Genomic DNA, 19,927 nt, shown 5'->3' with positions numbered 1-19,927 from the left:
TATTTGCAGATTCAATGCAATACCCATCAAAATGCCAACAACAGTCTTCAATGATATAGAAGAAGCAATGCAAAACTTCATATGGAATAATAAAATATGAATAAATAAATATGATATTAGTATACCAAATTTAATTGCTTCTTCCTATAACAAATAGGGAACAATTTAATTAAAACTAGCCATATGTAAAATTTCCTCAAATGATCTATAGATTTGAAAGCAATCCACCCAAAATTCTCAGCAAGAAATGCTATGTCTGTCACCATATGTTTCTGTTTATATAGAAAAGCAGATACAAAAAACAGGAAAAGCGAATGGCACCAGAATAGCAAACAGAAAACTGAAAACATAAAGCTAAATATGAAGACAGATAGTATGTGACCTTAAGACTTACTGCAAAGCTACAGAAATAAAGGAAGCATTCTTCTGTGAAATAATAGATACATGTGAACACGGCTCAGAACTGAAAGCCCAAAAATAAGACTCCCACAAGTAATCAAGTGATGTATAAGAAACGCCATCAATGGACAAAAAGCAGCATTTTCAGATGGTGCTAGAACTTTTGAAGTTCTGTAGGACAAAAAGCATAAAAATATAGATACAGATGTCACGTTGTTATGGATTGTAGATGTAAGGGTAAAATATGAAACTACAATTTCTAGGATAAATGAGAATCAATCTAGATGATCTTAGAGTATAAATAAAAAGTTTGAGAAAATACCAGAAGCATGATAGATTGGAAAAAAATACAAACAAAACAAAAACAAGATAAACTTTGCTCAGTAGACAACTTCGGCTTTGTGAATGACTTTGATATGGGAATGAAAAAGAAGATGGACCTGACCAAGACATGTCTGGCAGCTAAAATAAATTTTTTAAAACTCTCTTAATATTCAATAAAAAGAAAAAAGATTAACAGAGGCAAAAGAACTGACTTGGCACTTGACTAATGACGATTAATGGATGACAAGGGAGCCTGTACAGATGTTCCAAACAAGGTAAAAATGTGGAATATAGGATCTCTGACTCCGCAGTAAAGGCAAAAAGGTATAGTATAGCTGCTTTGAAAGACCATTTGGCTGTCCTTTATAATGCTGAACATAATCTTCTGTCAATATGTTTTTATCCAAATGGGCTGAAAATATATTTTAAAATCAACAGCAATAAAAATATAGGTTTTGTTGTTGTTGTTTCTGGTACTGAGTTTTAAATTCAGGAGCCCTGGTACTTGTTCAGCGTGTTCTTGGCTCAAGATGGGTTCTTTACTACTTGAGTCATGCCTTCGTTATGGTTTTTTCCTGGTCAACTGGCAATGAGAACTGCCAGGACATTTCTGCCTGCCTGGCTTTGAACCACAATCCTCCAGATCTTAGCCTTCTACGTAGCTAGGATTACAGGTATGAGCCACTGGAACCCAATTACCTCTGATTATGTTCCAAAACTGTATTTACAATTTTCAAAAACATGATATGCTTCATTAAATGATTGGATAAACCATGGAGTATTCATTAAGTAAAATATTACTATGTGATTAAATGAAAAACTTTCAACCTACATAAGATAAAAAGACACAAAGGAAATTTTCATTCTTACTGCTTAGAAAAAGAAGTTGATAAAGAAACATTAAGATATCTTAAATAATTTAATGATTCCTATGGTAAACAAATATGGCAATTGAGCAAGAGAACCTGGATTTCTTTTAACTTTGCAACTGACATTTGCTCCCACACATTTCTAAGAAAGAGAATTTTCACTCCAACAGCAACTGACAGATATTTTCCTAAATTGTGTCAGTCCTATAAGTACTATGCTAGAAGCCGAACTTGAAAGCAAGTTGCTAAAGGGTCGCCTCCTATACATACAAGGATAAGTCCAAGATTTGTGAAGATGGGTACTGAATCCAGTACTGGTTTGCCTTCTTTCCATTCTGCCTCCTGAAACCTCATGAGACAGGAGGGAGCCATTTCTAGTCATTTACATCCTTATTGCTGCTTGTTCTTTATCCATAATATAGCAAAAGAGAAAAATAACAGGAGCAATTTCTGCTATTGAAACACAAGAAAACTTTAACAAATATGTTTTACATCGGTCTGATCTAAATTGAATCATTTTTACATGAAAGACTGAAGACAGGCCCTAGGGAACTGTAGACTAGTATACATCACGCTCTTAAGTGACACATTACAGAATGCATGATAAGATTTAGATGGCTTTCCACTTCAGCTTCCTATTTGAAGAATTGAAATGCTGTTTCTATACAGGAACCCACACTTGTCTAATCCATCATTATGATTCAAGGACACAAATGGAGACATGGTTATAACTTCAACTTTCTCTGGCAGTTTTCTGTGCAAACATAATTCTGTATGGATACATCGTTTATGGGAAATAGTATTTTAGTGCAAGGATTTCCTTTAACTATGCAAAACAGAAAAGGAAATGTAAATTTTATTGCCAGGAGCTGAAAAAAGGAACTCAAAAGATATTTATCAAGAAGTACAAAGTTTCAATCCAAGCAGACCAATAAGCTTTAAAGATCTATTGTATAACATAGTATCTACCATTACCATAACTGTATTTCATACTTAAGTATCTGATAAGAAGATAGAGATCTAAAGTGGTTATCTTCTAGCATGATAATGCATGAAGGCAACAGGATACTTTGGAAAGTGATACGTATTTTCTATCCATTTGATTGTATGTTTTTCTACAAACTCATCAAGTTGTGTTTTTAACTGATTTTTATACATTTCAATTATATTCAATACACAAGTCTTTTCTTTTAGAAAAAGTTCCATACAGAGTATGAACCATCTGTCCTTTTGAATTTTCTAATAGACATATTGATAAAGAAAATAAAAATAGGTAGAATTATTATTGTTTTTATTTTTTTTATTTTTTGCCAGTCTTGGGGCTTGAACTCAGGGCCTGGGAACTATCCCTGAGCTTATTTTGCTCAAGGTTAGCACTCTACCACTTGAACCATAGTACCACTTCCAGCTTTTTCTGTTTATGTGGTACTGAGGAATCAAACCCAAGGTTTCATGCAAGGTAGGCAAGCACTCTGTCATTAAGCCATAGTCCCAGCCCAGGTAGAATTATTTTGATAAAGTTTATTTTTTTAATTCAATTTTGCACCTCAAATTTTATATAAACAGCCCATATAAAATGTACATATGTGATCTTTTATGGAAGTATTCTGTGCTGTTTTTGAAATCTAATGTATTTCTACAGCACTTATCAATTTAGTCTAAGCACATTCCAAGTTCCTCTCATTAGCCAGGTCAATAGTGAACACTGTATTGTAGGATATAGGCTTACAGCAGCACAACAATGACAGAACGGGTATTTTTTTTTAGTGCTTCTGATTCATCAGATCAAGAATATATGAAAATATTTAGCTACCCACAAAATACATAAACTACCCACATTCTGTTTCAAATCGGCATAAGTAGAACACAAATTTACCTGCTTAATTAGTAATTAGATGTGGTTTTATAGACTTTTTGTCCAGGCTGGCTTCAATCCATGATTCTGAAGAATTCAACTTCCTAAGGAAATGGTATGACAGGAAAGAGCCACAGATACTCAGCTACTAAGCAAAAATTTTAAAGGGTGAATATCCAGATTCCTAAACCCAATTGGAACAACAGAAAAAAGCATAAATCAGAAGTGACAACATGCTAACATAAATATAAATACTATATATATATATATAACATACATATTTATGTTACATTTTTATATATATATGAATATACTTTATGGAATTCATCTATACAAGAGTACTCTCTGAAATCATGATACAGTTCCCTATTTGATTGGCAATGTGAGATGTCTGTTATCACACAATTTCTCCACAGTGGAAGAAATATAAATTCTAAGAAATGTCAGTCTTGTTAAATCATATTTTGACACTAAAGTATGTGATAAATTTGTATGTGTGTAAAAAATAGCAATGTACATGATGACATTTGTTGTGTCACTGATTTCAATAGAAGATGTATTGTATTCAAAAACTGATACTAAATAATAGAATTTAAATTTTAGAATAATTGATATTAAGTAATAGAAGTCAAATTCAAAAAATAAAAAATATTAAAATGCATATCCACTCACTAGTAAAGAATAAACTAATCATTTAGATGTTTACAATAAAATAAAATGTATCATTGAAAAAGAACTAAGACCTTAGTAGAGACAAACATGACTTTTTAAGAATGTTATATAAAAAGACACATCAAATGCAAAGTTTAATTATATGGACTGTAACATACATGACATGTGTACATATGGGTATGATTGTTACAAACAGTATACAATAGTATTTAAAGCTCTGTTCTATGCCATTTGAGATAACTGAGCCGCTAAACATTAAGAAAAAATAAACCCGGGCACTGGTTGCTCATGCCTATAATTCTAGCTACTCAGGAGACTGAGACTGAGATCTGAGGATTATGGTTCAAAGCCAGCCGGGGCAGGAAACACCATGAGACTCTTATCTCCAATAAACCACTAGAAAACCAGAAGTGGTGCTGTGGCTCAAGCTGTAGAGCACTCGCCTTGAGATGAAGAGCACAGGGAAAGCACCCAGGCCCAGAGTTCAAGCCCCATGACCAACAGAAAAGAATCTTATAGATTTTTTTTATCTAAGCTAAAAAAGGAAAATAATATCCAGAGAAATGTCCTTTTTCATAAGAAGAATAATATCTTAGTCTATGCTTGGTAGCTTACTTCTATAATCCTAGCTAATTGATTGTAGGAGGATCAAAATCTATGGCTGCAGCTCATGGAAATAGGTGAGAATGTATTTGATAAATAAGGTTGAAAGAATTGGAAGGCATGTTTCAAGTGGTAGAGCAATTACCTATCAAGCCCAATACCCTGTGTTCACGAATAAGTACCACCAAATACTGATAATGTAATATAATGATAGTAATAACAAAATGGACAAAATGTTCTTAGGTTTTCTGATATGGACGTAACATTTTAAAATCAATGTGACTAATTATGAATCAAGAGCTGACATTAAAATTTCATGTAATTACAGAAGCTGTTCTTTTCTTACTTTGATAGTCTAGAAAAGACAGAAAAATATTTTATTGCCATTTCCTTGATAAACCCAGGTTAGTAAAATGCAGTATTTTTTCACATATAAAAACCAGAATAGACAAGATAAGAAAGAATTCCTTTATGTACTTACGTCTGAAAGTCATCAAAAGGTATGTGAGGAAGGAATAAGAATGACCTACACTTTGGTCTATTTCAGACACATGACTGTAGAATCTTAGTTCAAATATTACCATTATATGGAATATAGTTTGCTTTTAACCAAGCCTAGGAAATTAAATTAACTGGTATTCTGGAACTCAGAGTGTGAAGTGATCAAATTAGATGGTTTAAAGCTCTCTAGAAATCACACTATCACTATCTGACAATAAAAAAAAACCCCACCAAAACCGTGCTCTGCTCATCAGAACTCATTACTTAAGTAAAATGTTTCCTTTACTATACATGGAAGTTTTATGAAGCTAGTGATACGCTTCTCAAATTCATATTTATTAGTAGTTTATGACACAAGAGATAGGAATATTAGATCCATAGACATCCTGTGTCTGTGTTTGTCTCAAACAGCAGCACAGATGCTTATGTGTAGCTCATAGTAACAATTGTTTCCAATCAGAAGTGTTCCTGAAAGAGTGGAGAGAACCCTTTGTAAGACCTTATCATTCTCGTTCTTATCTTTTCTTAATTTCTTAATTACAGCTATGTGAACACAATGACAGAGATTTCAGAGCATACACATGATTCTGGACTTTCAACTAAACTTGACACCACATTTATCATGATTTAAAAATGTTTTTAAAGAACCAAAGAAAGAAATAAACCAAAAAAAACCCATACATGACACAATTAGTGTATACAAATGACTTAAGATCAACAGAATGGCATTTTATTGAATTAAATTGAACAAATAGAATGAAATGAAAGACTTAACAAATTACTATTGCACAAAATTACACACTCCAGTACTTACCTCATTATGTTCACTAATTAATTTCCATATGATCACTATTAGCAAAACAACGTAGGAATCAATCACGGCAGACAAAACCTGCTACCAATTTTTCAAATTGGAACTTTCTCATAAGAAGGTTAAGGTTCATTACCCTAACATCAACTTTTCTGACCTTCAGATATATATTCAAATGCTTTTTTTTCCATGCGATTGTTTCTAACACATTTATAAGATTATTTCTTTCTTGCTTTGTATGTCCCTCCCTCACGGTATAACCCTTGCTTTCACTGTATTTGATGTCGGTATAATTAGTGGAGGGGAAGGGGAAAAACAAATCGTTTAAATAGGGATACAGGTGGACCCGTTGCAACAATGAGATGTACAAGTTATCATGTGGAAAACGAACTTTACAACTTTGGTGGGGTGGGGAGAGGAATGGGGGGGCAGAGGGAGTCTGGGAAGGGATGGGAAGGGGAAACAAAGGAGGCTACAATGCTTGATAAGAAATGTACTCATTATCTTGCCCATGTAATTGTAACCCCTCTGTTCAGTATTTTCACAATTAAAAAAAAAAGACTAACAAGAATTCTGGCATAGAGAAAATTTTGGTGGATGTCACAGAGTTCTCAGTATATTAAATCCCAGACTATGAATTAGGTGTTTAATATGCATCCCAATAGACTCCTATTTTAAAAGTATCAAAAACCGAAATAAGAGAATATTAACAGTGACTCTCATTGTATGCCAAAGTATCTGACTATTTTATAGTATTTGTTTTATATATTGACTATACATGCTTCATGCTAATAACAAGGTACACTCTTTTGTAAGTATACCTATCGATCAATCGATATATCTATATGAAAAGGATTTTTCTTTCTTGGGAAAATAATTTGTGTCAGTGAAAGTATTAACTTACAAATTTCCATGAGAAGACCATTAGCTTTCATTAGAAACAAACCTTAGTGATTTCAAATGAAAACATTCAATGCAGATCATTTTTTTCAGCCTCTTCATTGTCTTAGTAGATGAAATTTGAGTTTCAATGTAAATTAGCTTCTTAAGTCAAAAGAAAATGTGGACATTCTAGCTAGTCATGACATGGTGATCATGTGCTTCTAAAAGTAAACCAATTATTGTCAAGTTCCAGTGGCTCATGCCTGTGATTCTTCCACTCAGGTCCCTTAAGTCTACCAAACCAGCATCTTAGATGATGGAATTACTGTAGTATAAATAGAGATATATTTCTCATTGTGTTATTTCATTTATTCATCAAAGTCTTATTTGTAACTGTATGCATTTTTGCAATCAGGATTTACTACTTGGTCAAGAGGATAGGATTTTCTAATGATTTCCTAATAAGAAAAGAATTCTTCTAGTGGGTCTTAGTTATCCTGCAGTATTAGAATTACTACAAATTTCAGTGACTTGATACCATAGAGATAAACTTTGTGGCCATGCGATGTATCTATTGAGAGCCAACTCTGGGTACCAGTCTCCATTGCAATTGGACTGTACTTTAGGACTCTGGCTGTCATAGAAGCCACAATGTTGAAAAGCATGGAACACTCTGGAAGAAAACAAGAAAAAATCAAATTAATTCCAGTAGTTGACTTTTTCTAAGATAAGGTCAAAAAGTACATTTTGTGTGTGTGAGAGACAAACTCAAGGAAGTCAAAGGAAAATCAGTGCTTATACTGCCTCAAACTCTTCCCATACTTGATAAGAGATAGAATACAGACACAATTCCCTGAAAAACATAGAACTCTTAGGGGCTGCCAATATTATGGGTGAGAGCACTTTGAAAATTATTCACTTGGGAGACATTGAAAATAAATTAAATGGAACCAAATGAAAGGACACCTGGTGATTAAAGTCAAACTCTGATGTAGAACAACCCTCTGTTGAAACAGCCACATTGTGCTGTGCTTCAACTTCTGTAATATTGTCATGTGAACATTGAAATGCCTGTTCTGCAGGTCAGTCTACCTCGTGATATAAGTGAAACAAGTCGAAATTAATTGGGTATGTTAGTATAAGCTTGTAGGTGATCGTTCTAAAGAAATTTACTGTACATTCATAGACCTGAAGATTTCATCAAAAAAAATCTATTAACCTTTCCTCTTGGGTGAAACATGTTTGCTGTAACATAAAAATGAAAGCAAGTCAACCTAGAAGTTTCTCAAAGATCTCCTGAGGGAGCCACTGAATGATTCTAGAAACCCCTGAAGCTAGGGTACTAACTAACCATAATACTGTACTTTTTTGCATACTTTTTAAAGAGGTCTGGTTGGCTTGGTGAAGGAGGAACACCCACTGAGACATGAAAATTTACTTCTCTACTTGTACATTTTCCCTAAAAAGGGCCACAGTTATAATAGTACATGCATAGGTAATATAACTTGATAAACACATAAGAATTAATGACTTGATTTTATGTGCATTCTGGTTCAAAACTAGTTCCTTCAAAATGAATGCAAGGTATGCATATACAGCTCTGAAAACAAAAAAATGTAATGTTCCCTGAAATACTTCCACAACTGATATATAAAACTAAACTTGCAAAATAAAGAGGAGAGTTCAGTAAATAAGTAGAAGTATAAAGGGTGAAGGATGGTCAAGGTTTCTATGTATAATATATCCTTTCGTATTCTTGTGCATTAAATCACTCAAACTCCTCCCAAAATGAGATTTTATTTTACATAAATATTTGATTAAAACAATCTCTGTCTGTAATAAATTGTTTACTCAACCATGAAGGAAACCTAACCATTCAGAAAAGATGCCTTTATTTAGGTCATAATTAACTTTCTGTCCATGTTTATACCATGAAGTAGGCAATAATGCAAGACTTCTAAACAAACACATACACAAGTGCACATCTCTAAACATTTCCAAAAGAACTACATAGTGTGAGGATTCTTTGTCAGCTAGGTAACCAAGGAAACAGAGTCTTCTGATATATGAAGAAGAAAGTACATATTTAGACTTTGTACAGTTTTAAAACACATTTTTACAGGCAGCCACTGGTATCTTATGCCTGTAATTCTATATATTCAAGAGGCTGAAGGATCACAGTCTGAATCCAGCCTGGGCAGGAAAGTCCATGAGACTCATCTCCATTTAACCACCAGGAAACTGGAAATGATGCTGTGGCTCACAGTGGTAGCGTGTTAGCCTTGAGCTAAAGAGCTTGGGGCAGCACCCAGTGTATTCATTACCTTACTCATGTAACTGTAAACCTTTTGAACAGTATCTTTACAATAAAAATATATTTTAAGAAAGCAAAAAAAGAATGTGATTGACTCAAAATTTATTGGAAATAAAGTTTGAGAAACAAAGTTTAGATAAAGATAGTTGATATCTTTAGACAAAATGTAGATTTTGAGATTGAGATGTGTTCATATCAATATTTCTTTGTAAATTAAATAAAAGTTGATGACCTATAACTGCATTAGAACAATACATACAACACACACAAACACACACACACACACACACACACACACACTAAAACAAAGACATTGAATTTAACTGAAAGCACAGGTCTGTCATAGGTAATTGCATGCCTTTCCTAAATAAGGATTTTTTATAATTGTATAGATGGTGATAAAAATAAAATCTCACACACGCTTATTGCCTATTGTATCACAAATATCATTGTAACAAAATTTAACCCTTACAATAACCAATTGGATTATTATGTAATCATCCCTATTGAAGAGCAGACTCAGTACATGACCTTAAATGTCCTAAGTCCATCAAAGACTGCATGACAGAAAAATGCTCCATTTATGTAGCCTGTACTTGTAGAGAACATACTCACCATACATACCATACACATATACACACATATACATATATGTAGCGCTTTACATGCAATAGATAACAAAAGAAATTTAAGTCCATAGAAGCATAAAATCTAATGCATCTGGAAATCAAAATTATTATAGAAATTTGCATAACCAAGGTAGGAAAAAATGAAAGAAGGAAAACAGCTTACAAAGAAGAAAATGCATTAAAATCTTTCTATAACTTGGAATTAGGTAGCATCAAACTCATTTGTATAAAATTATGGATAGTTTTATTTGGGAAGCTCATTTTCAACAAAATGAATTCATACTGCCTTTCTTCAACTACTCCTTAAGCAGTACACAACTCACTGTGTTACCATTGTAAGCAATTTTAGGACTTTGTCCTTTAGCCGTTAGCCACATGCTTCCATTTCTTGACTAGTGTTGGGCCTGGCCACAGGATTTTCTAATGAGATAAGTCTGACCATGACAAATGTTCCCAAACACAGCTGTGCACTCATTTGCTTAAATTTTCTCGATTCTATTTCCTTCTCTTCCACTACCAAAACACATAATAGACAGCTTCTTCTTCAGCCTGGTAATGCAGGGAGAAGAAACTTGGAGAGGGTAAAGCTAACCGAGAGTCCTCATGCTGCTTGAGCACAAGATTATTTTTTACAGATGAAGACATGTTTGTAAAGTAAAAATGACTGATGTGCGATGATAATATGAATCATTTATATCCATGATTTAAACAAAAAATTTCCCATAAGTAAGAACTCTACAATTACATATTTTCTATGGCCATCATTTTTTGACTATTTCCTCCTACAAAATTGTTGAGGGATAGTCATTAAAATGATAGATTCTAGAAATAGGTTGTAAAATATAGATTCTGCTTTATTAGGTTTGAGATTTTTCCAATTATCTGTTTGTACTTAAACTTGTAATTTAACGTGCTGCAAATGTCCTGAAAACCTAATTTTGAGAAAAAAGAAAGTCATTTCACATATTGACACAAAAACCTTTAGTTTTATGAAACTGCTATACTTAGTAAACAAATAAGAATGTGAATCTTAACAAGAATATATATTTTCTTAACAGCTTTAAAAATGAATGTCTTATACTATTAGAGTTTTGCTTGTTAATGTCATTTTAGTTCATTTTGTATTGAAATTCATATCGAAATATTGTATTGAACAAATAAAATTTGCTTAAATATAAAATATAAAATTTTCTATCTCCAATCACATCTAATCTATCTCTACTATTTTTATTCCTCTGTGTATCAACTGATGATTCCTAAGGGACCCTGTTCCTTCATACTCTTTATGCACAATAAAAATATGAAACTAGTTTAAAATTTTTCTTTGAAAAATACTAACTTTATCAACCAATAATTTTATGTCTGTTCCTATCTATTCATCTATATTTGTGCTCATCAACTTTATTATCATCATCATATATATACATATATAGATATATGTAGTCTTCTGAAACTTCTTATTCAATGGAATGATAGATTAGGGATAGTTCTTGAACTTTCTGTGCAAATTTAGCAATCTTTTTTGTATTTTCATAATTCATCCTAAGAAATACTAACAAAAATATCTACCCTAGAATTTTTATTAATTCAAACAGACCCCTACTGGTAAGACATTTGTTTTTATGTTTTGTACCTAGAAATATCACTGAATAAATTACATACCCACTTAAAAAGTGCTTTTCTTAAAGAGATGATCACCCACTAACATTCTCTCTGTATCATTTACTTCCCATTTTTATTCATCAACTGAATCAGTACTTTAAAAGTAACAATATCTTCATAATCTTTTGGAAAATAATGGTGTATGATAGGAAGACTCGTTACCTGAGAATAAAATTTAAATTTTGACTATGTTAATGTATTTGTAATGACCTTCATGATGATTAAATGATGAACCTTTTGATGTGAAGATAGAGATGTAGCAATCATTATGCAAATAGCTCTTTTTCTCCATCTGAATTTCTATTCACTTCTTTGCACATGAAATTTTTGCTGAGATTATCTTTCATTAAAGACTTAATAGTGTCCTCTATAACCAACTTTACAATAAAATCTCTTCACATTCTTTATTGGTTTTCAATGTATGTTCTGAATGTGTTTTTGATGGGTTTCATTTGCAATTTCTAGAATGCATTAAGTGACTTAATTTTTTAAATTTCTGCAATGAACATACAAAAAAAAAACATTGAGTTCTAATCTCCTAACTTTGATGAGGCTTATTTGATGAGGTTTATTTTGTTCTTCAACATAATAGTTTCATTAGCATCATTATTGCTTTGAAATTTTCCTGGAAAGCCTTATATTCCTCTATCAAACAAATACCACAAAATGTCCAGCCCTAGGATACAATAAAATTCATTTTACTGTTTCTTAGATGTTCAATAAATACAAAGGGGTAGCAAATAACTCACAGGAATGAATAACATTGGTCAAAATGATTCTTTTTCTAAGCGAAAAATAATACAGATTTAAAGAAAACTTTGCTGTTTTCCTTTTCTGTTTTTTTGCACTTGTTCATAGAGAGACATATTCCTGCTTTTTAATCACATGTGGAGAAATGCTGGGAATTAGCTCTAGCTTTTCATCCTATTATAAAAAATCTTTCTCCAAAGAGTGATTTGGACTCAGGATTTGCTAGTGGGTGGGTATTTGTTATCTTTCTTTTCTGGGATCTGCACTTGTTCAAGAACCATGGAACTAATGCCCGTTTCTTTAGCTTCTATTTTTATTTTATTTTATATTTTTAGGTGCAAGTCAGTACCTGATGCTTTGGCTTGGGCTCTAGCAACTGAGCTATGTCTCCATCCCTATCTTTTATTTATTTTGAATATATGCCTTTGATTTGACTTTTCTTTTTCTTTTTATTTCTTTTTTTTTTTGTAGAAGAAACAAATAAGTTACATCTTCACCTGAGGACCATCTTCACATTTCTTCTCTTTCTCTGTCTTCCTACTTCTTGCTTCCATGAGACAGCATGTAACAGAGCCAGCTAGCAGTTGCATTGTGGGTTTATGTGACTATAAATGTAGCATAAAGGTGCTAGTGACACAAGAAGATGAGAAGTTTGTTGCAATGATTTTTTAGTGTAGTTAATGACCTTGTTTTAATGACTTAGTTTTAAAACTTCATTTTAATGGCTTTCTTTAGATAAAAATCTTCATAGGTGGGATCCATTGCAACAATGAGATGTACAAGACTGTACAAGACTTTATGTCGAAAATCAAATTTTACAACATTGATGGAGTGGGGGGGGTTGGGGGGGGCAGTGGGAAGCACGGGGAAGGGGGGGAGATGGGAAGGGGAAACAAAGGAGGAGGTAACAATGCTTGATAAGAAATGTACTCATTACCTTGCCCATGTAATTGTAACCCCTCTGTATGGTATTTTCACAATTAAAAAAAAAAAAGACACAGATTGAGTTTGGGCTTTCATTGCTTTCAGAACCATGGCAGAGGTGAATTGTTACCTAGAAAAACGCTGAAAACAGTATTTACGTGGCACACAGAATACAGTAGGTAAATAATAATTACACAGAAAAATAAATGATGCTTTGTTAACTCTGTAACGAGAAGAGTAGGCATTAATTAAGAAAATTGACACTTAACAGCTCCAAAGTTGGGAGTGACAACTCTTTAAAAAACACTTTGGCTGTTTGCAATGTATTCTGGTCTACTTAAAAATAAACTTTGCTTGATTATTCCTTTATTGGAATTGATATGGAGGGTGTGGTGTCTTGCATGTATTTATGCACGTTTGGGTGTGTGAAGAAATTGTTCTTTCCATAAATAAAAATAAAATGTGATGGAGGAGGTGCAAGGTAGATTTTCTGGTGCTGGTTTAAATAATGTAAATGAATGTCGATTTGCAATCTCATAGTCTACAGTTAATGTGGTTATTTCTACTCAATTTTAGAAATTCCAGCCAATTTAACTAGTATCTTTTGTAACTCTCTTCGCAAAGCAAGGCAGTGAATTCTAACTGTGTAAAGCAAACAACCATTATGACATACTGAAGTAATTTTCTTCAATTTCTGAGCAATGATTATCTTATATAGGATTCCTAAACTTCAAATATTGTGTTTTACTTCTACAAAATGTCCCCAAATTTCTGAAAATTTATCTGAAACTTTTTTTACATTCAACTTTTACTTTATTTGTTATTTTAACATTTTAATGTTACTTTGAAGCTGGGCACCACTGGCTCACACTTGGAATTCTAGCTACTCAGGAGGCTAAGATCTGAGGATTGCAGTTCGAAACCAGCCAGGGTAGAAAAGTCCCCATGAGACTGTTATCTCCAATTAACCACTCAAAAACTGGAAGTAGCTCTGTGGCTCAAGTGGTAGAGTGCTAGCCTTGAGCACAAAGAGGCTATGCCCAAGCCCTGAGGTCAAGCCTAACAACTGAACAACAACAACAACAAATTACCTTGAAAGAATAAACTATATAAAATTCAGACTCACTCTGATTTCTTTGAATAATTAATCTATTCATCATTGGTAATTTGCCATGGTGGTTTTGTAGGTGATTCTATTCATTCTGTTTTTTATCTTATGTCTTTTATCTTTTTTTGTCTTTTATTTTGTGTTTTAAATTAAGAAACTGACAAAAAGAAATCTAGTATAGTACTTAAAAGTATTTTATTTTTAACATGGTGACACAGAAGTGATAACTAGATACAAAAATACTTGGGCACCAACCAAGACAGATATAGAGATAAGACACAAGTCTTACAAGCCCCTTCTGGGATAGGCATGACATGTAAACAGAGGTCCCAGGGAATTTTGAGCAAATGGTTGCTGAGGATGTTGCTTTTTAGGGTACCAGCACTTGACAAATATGCAAAAGGCCCTGTGTTGTATATAAATAAATACATAAATTAGTTAAATAAAACCTATTACATAAACACTAGATAAAATATATCTAGTGTTATCTATAACACTAGATAAAATATATTTGACTGTACTAGCCTAGTATCAGTCCTCGTGATGGTTCATACATCTTACCATCTTCATAGAAGAAAATTCATCCTACTCTAAAAGCAAAGATCTAATTATATTCAACTACTACTCCACTTTTATCCTTAACATGTAATTAGAGAAAATATCTTTAAAATGTAATTAAAGATAGAATTCTAGTCTTAGATAGTTTCAGGACTATGTCTTTTAAAGTACTGTTTTTTGTGTGTGTTTTTTTAGTGTAGGTTTTTTAGAATTTTATGCAATCCTTTTCACTGATTAAATAAAGATAGGGACTCATATTTCCTGATGGAGAAGTAGAATCATAAAATCATCCTTGAGCTTCAATTTTGTGCTCAAGGGAAATCTATGGTATAAGTAAGGGTACACTTACCTTATTTGGAAAATCTTGTTCAATGATTGACGCAATTTCTGTAAATCACTGTTATAAAATCAGCTCAAGTGATTTGTTCTAGGTATGTCCTTTTGAACACCTGCCAAGAGTGTTCAAAGTCTTGACTGTCACCTATGTGTGAGTATATGGAACATCCTCCAAAGATATCCTCATCATTGTGTTGATATACACTTGTTATGACTTCAGTCTGGCCAAGATTTTACTAATATTTTGAATTGCTTATCATTGAATATTCTTTCATGCATGTATGATGCACATGCCAATACTTTTTGTTCATTTTTCTTCTTATTAATTTGTTGGATTTTGGATTCCTAGTCTATGAAACCAACCCATGGAAAGAGAACAGGAAGTTTATGTTTGTTTATTTGATTCATCTTCCTTATGTCACTGGTAGTTGTGTAGAAAAATTTGTGTTTCAAGACCAAAAATTAAGTAGAATCAAACAAAACAATTCCAGGCCTAGATTAGATAATACAGACAATGTTATTGAAACTATTTATTGCCTGAGAGCAGAGGCAAGCAGTTCTGAAGCCTTGAACTACATAAGCAATGGAAGCCATGAAATATCAACTTTTTATTTATATTTTTAAGCAAATCAAAATTGAATTCTGCAGAAGGGTGTTGCCAGTCAGAAATCTAGCAAGCAAGCACACAGAGAAGGCAGGCTGCTTCTCTATTTATCCCTAGTACAAACACTCAATTTAGGCAGACTGACACTTTTAATCAAAGATGCCTTAATCACACAAATGTCTGATAGTGTTACTCCAGGTTAGATTTCAGTAGTAACAGTGTTCTCTTGTTCCGTTGTCTTCTTCCAGTTTGCTCCTTTCTCTTCTAATTAACAATGTAACAGAAGGAAACTTCAGCTGCAGCTTCTATAAAACCAAGACACATGCAATCTTAATAGTTAAAACAATTGAATGTAGAGCCAACTACAAATACTCTTCAAAAGAGACAACAGTATTTATGTATTGGAAAATTACTAGAAGCTTTGTAAATCTGTGCCATTCATGCCATTTCAAACCATCATGACTCTTCTGTAACATATGGGACACATAACTTGCTGGTTCAAAAGAACAGGCTAGAAGTAGCACTTGAAGTCTAGCTCTCCTTCAAATGCTGTTTTGCTTTGTACAAATTCACCAATGCCCTTGGACCTTAACTTGTTATTTATAATAAATATTTTAAAATGACGTTTTCAATGTGTGCTATGAAGAACAAAAATATAATCAAAAAAGCAATTTAGCACAATCTTTAAGATAAAATCAGTGGTGCTAAGAATGTGGCTTAGTGGTAGAGTGCTTGCCTAGCATGCATGAAGCCCTGGGTTCGATTCCTGAGTACCACAAAAACAGAAAAAGCCAGAAGTGGTGTTGTAGCTCAAGAAACACAGAGACAGTGTCCAGGCCCTGAGTTCAAGCCTAAGACTAGAAAAAAATAAATAAAATAAATAAATAAAAAGAAGATTGAATCAATGAATTGCAGCTATTGAAATGCAGATTTTTGAGAGTTAAAGATAATCTTGAAGAGATTTTACCTAAGCCTTAGACATTTTAACAATGAAGAGAACATGCAGTAAATGGCATAGTAGCAGATTTGATTAATATTATTTTTAAAGCCTTTAAAAATATAAATCATGGAATAAAACTGAAACATTCATATAATAATAAATTGCTTGAAGAAAATAAGATAGGTACTCATTATCTTGCCCATGTAATTGTAACCCCTCTGTACAGTATTTTCACAAAAAAAAGAAAATCTAGTAAGGAGCCAGTTACATGCATATACATACTTACAATTAAATTGCATTAATATAAATGTATTGAATACATTAATTGTAATGAAAAGATCCAATTGCATTAATACAAAATATATTAAATGTATTTACATATAATTAGTTTGGGGAAAAATTGAAAGAAAAGAACAATTGTTACATTACTTGGCAAGTTTAAGACACTTTAAAAAATGTCTTTTGGCTTCCTAATACCATAAGCACACATTTTTAATTAATAGAATAGTATATGAATATTTGGCTTGGTTTTGATGTAGTTGTTGTGAAATAGATTCTGCTATGGCCTGAATATGTTCCCAACAAAAATTATAGGCTGAAAACTAATCACTTAGATATGGTATTAGAAGGTAGGATTTAGTGTAGAATTAGGTGGTGAGATCAAAGTCTCCTTAGCTGGGTTTGATGCTTTTAGTAGAGAACAAAGCGAGGAAGCTAGTTTCTTCCAGAAATTAAATGCATAGCAATGAGGTGCCTGAGCAGCAAGCACTCAGGAAACACTAATGTGCTGACACCTAGCGCTTGTACTTCCTGACCTCCAAACCAGTTAGAATGAAATTCCTTTGTTTTTAAGCTCTTCTCTCCATGACATTTTTATTAAGTAGTCCCAATGAACTGTCAAAATTACCAAGTAATGTATGTAAAAATCTAAAATAATCTAAGTCCATTATTTGTGTTTCTGGGTGTATATTTTAGGAGTTATATAGCCCTAATTAAAATAAAATTTACAAAGCCTCCTGAAGATCTAAATGTTGAATTCCATTATCACTGGAAGATCAAAGTGATACAAAATGAATAACTGAAATAGAAGAAAAAAAACACCTGAACTTCCCCACAAGGGTCTTTTTCTTTCAAACACTAATATAACTAATCTTTCTTCAATTTTATTTAGGATTAACATTTTAGAGATTCACCTTGAAAAATAAATTTTAAAAAATCAAGCACCAAGTTTGTACATAGCTACATGATTTCTAATTTAAGATGTTAATAATTTTAGGATTAGAATTCCCTCATTTCTTAAATTTCTTTTAAACATACTTCAATCCTCTAATTCTTCAGATATTTTAGGAAACCCTGGGGTCATATTCAGCCTTAGTAAAATCCTGTGTCAAATGGAAACAGAAAGTGAATGGGACATTAACTTCCATAGAGAAAAGTCACATGGCAAGATCATTTCTACTTTCTCTGATGTTGTTTTATGGACAGGTGCAATAATTTTCCTCTCTCTCATTCCTTCTTATATGATTTTTAATTTTTTTTCTAAGAAGTTGTACAAACAGCTTCCAATTCAATGTGCTAATTTATAAAAAAGCATCATGATCAATTTTACTACTGCCATAGTTCTCCATATATTCCAACTCTAACCATCTACTCAAGTAACCTGGGTCTCTTTTCAAATATATACATTGAATGACACTTCAGCCACTATTTTTCCTCTTGTACTCTTTTCTTTTCTTTTTTTTCTCTTCTCTTCTTTTCTTTTTGTCAGTCCTGGGCTTGAATGCAGGGTCTAGGTGCTATCTTTGAGCTTTTTCAGTTCAAGGCTCGTGCTCTACCACTTGAGCTATAGCTCTTCTTTAACTTTGCTGTTCTTAGTGTTGTTGTGATTAATTGGAAATAATGGAATTTCCTGGTCTGGTTGGCTTTGAACCAGAATCCTCAGATTTCAGCCTCCTGAATAGCTAAATTTACACTGAGATTCCACCTAGCCCCAGTTAGAATAGCATTATCAAGAAAACTAATAATAATGGGTGCTGGTGGGAATGTGGCAAAAGGGGAACTCTACTACACTGTTTGTGGGAGTGTAAACTTGGACAACTCCTCCGGAAAGCAGTGTGGAGATTCCTCAAAAGTCTAAACATAGAACTTCCCTATGACCCAGCAATCTCACTCCTGGGCATTTACCCAAATGACCACAAACCAGGCACATTAAAGCTACTAGCACAACCATGTTTAATGCAGCATTATTTACCATAGCTAAGATATAAAATCAACCCAGATGTCCCTCAGTGCATTAATGGATCAAGAAAATGTGATATATATACATATATACATATATGTATATATATTTATATAAAGGAATTCTATGTTTTTATCAGAAAGAATGATATTACCCTATTCATGAGGAAATGAAAAGATGTGGGAAAAATATATTAAGCAAAGAAAACGAGACCCAAAGATACTTAAGCTGCATGATTTCTTTCATTTGAAATAACTAGAATATATCTAAGATATTATTAGTACAGTATCACAATGGTTCAACAGCTATGTGCATATGACCATATACCAAATGGAGCAGAAACAAGAGATTTTTAGAATCTACTGTTTGTAGTTTTTTTTCCTTTTTCCTTTCTTTCTCCTTTTCCTTTGGTTTATTCCTTGATGTCACTGTTTGTTTGTTTGTTTGTTTGTTTGTTTGTTTCTGTACTCTTTGTCTTGTATATAAGTTCATCTGATTTGGAGAAAGGAAGGGAAGTCACAGAAGTGGTGGAACAAGGGCAAATCAATTCAACAGTGAGACTCACTAGAAACTATGTTAGAAATGAGGGGGTTAGGGCAGGATGGGAAAAAGTGGGAGAAAATGAAGGCAGGAGTAAGGCTGTTCAAAAGGAAATGTACTCATTCCCTGACATGTAACTGTGGCCCCTCCGTAATCACCTTAAATAAAAATAAAACAAAACAAAGAAAAATAGCAAAACCAGCTAGGCAGGAAAGTCTATGAGACTCTCATCTCCAATTAACTAACAGAAAACCAGAATTGGAGCTGTGGCTCAAATGGTACAGTGCTAGCCTTAAGCACAAAGAGGCTCAGTGACCCAGGCCCTGAGTTCAAGCCCCAGGACTTGCAGAAAGAAAGAAAGGAAGAAAGAAAGAAAGAAAGAAAGAAAGAAAGAAAGAAAGAAAGAA

This window comes from Dipodomys ordii, unplaced genomic scaffold (genome assembly GCF_000151885.1).
Source record: "Dipodomys ordii isolate 6190 unplaced genomic scaffold, Dord_2.0 Scaffold8, whole genome shotgun sequence".
Classification (NCBI taxonomy): domain Eukaryota; kingdom Metazoa; phylum Chordata; class Mammalia; order Rodentia; family Heteromyidae; genus Dipodomys; species Dipodomys ordii.
Note: the sequence above shows the minus strand (reverse complement) of the source record.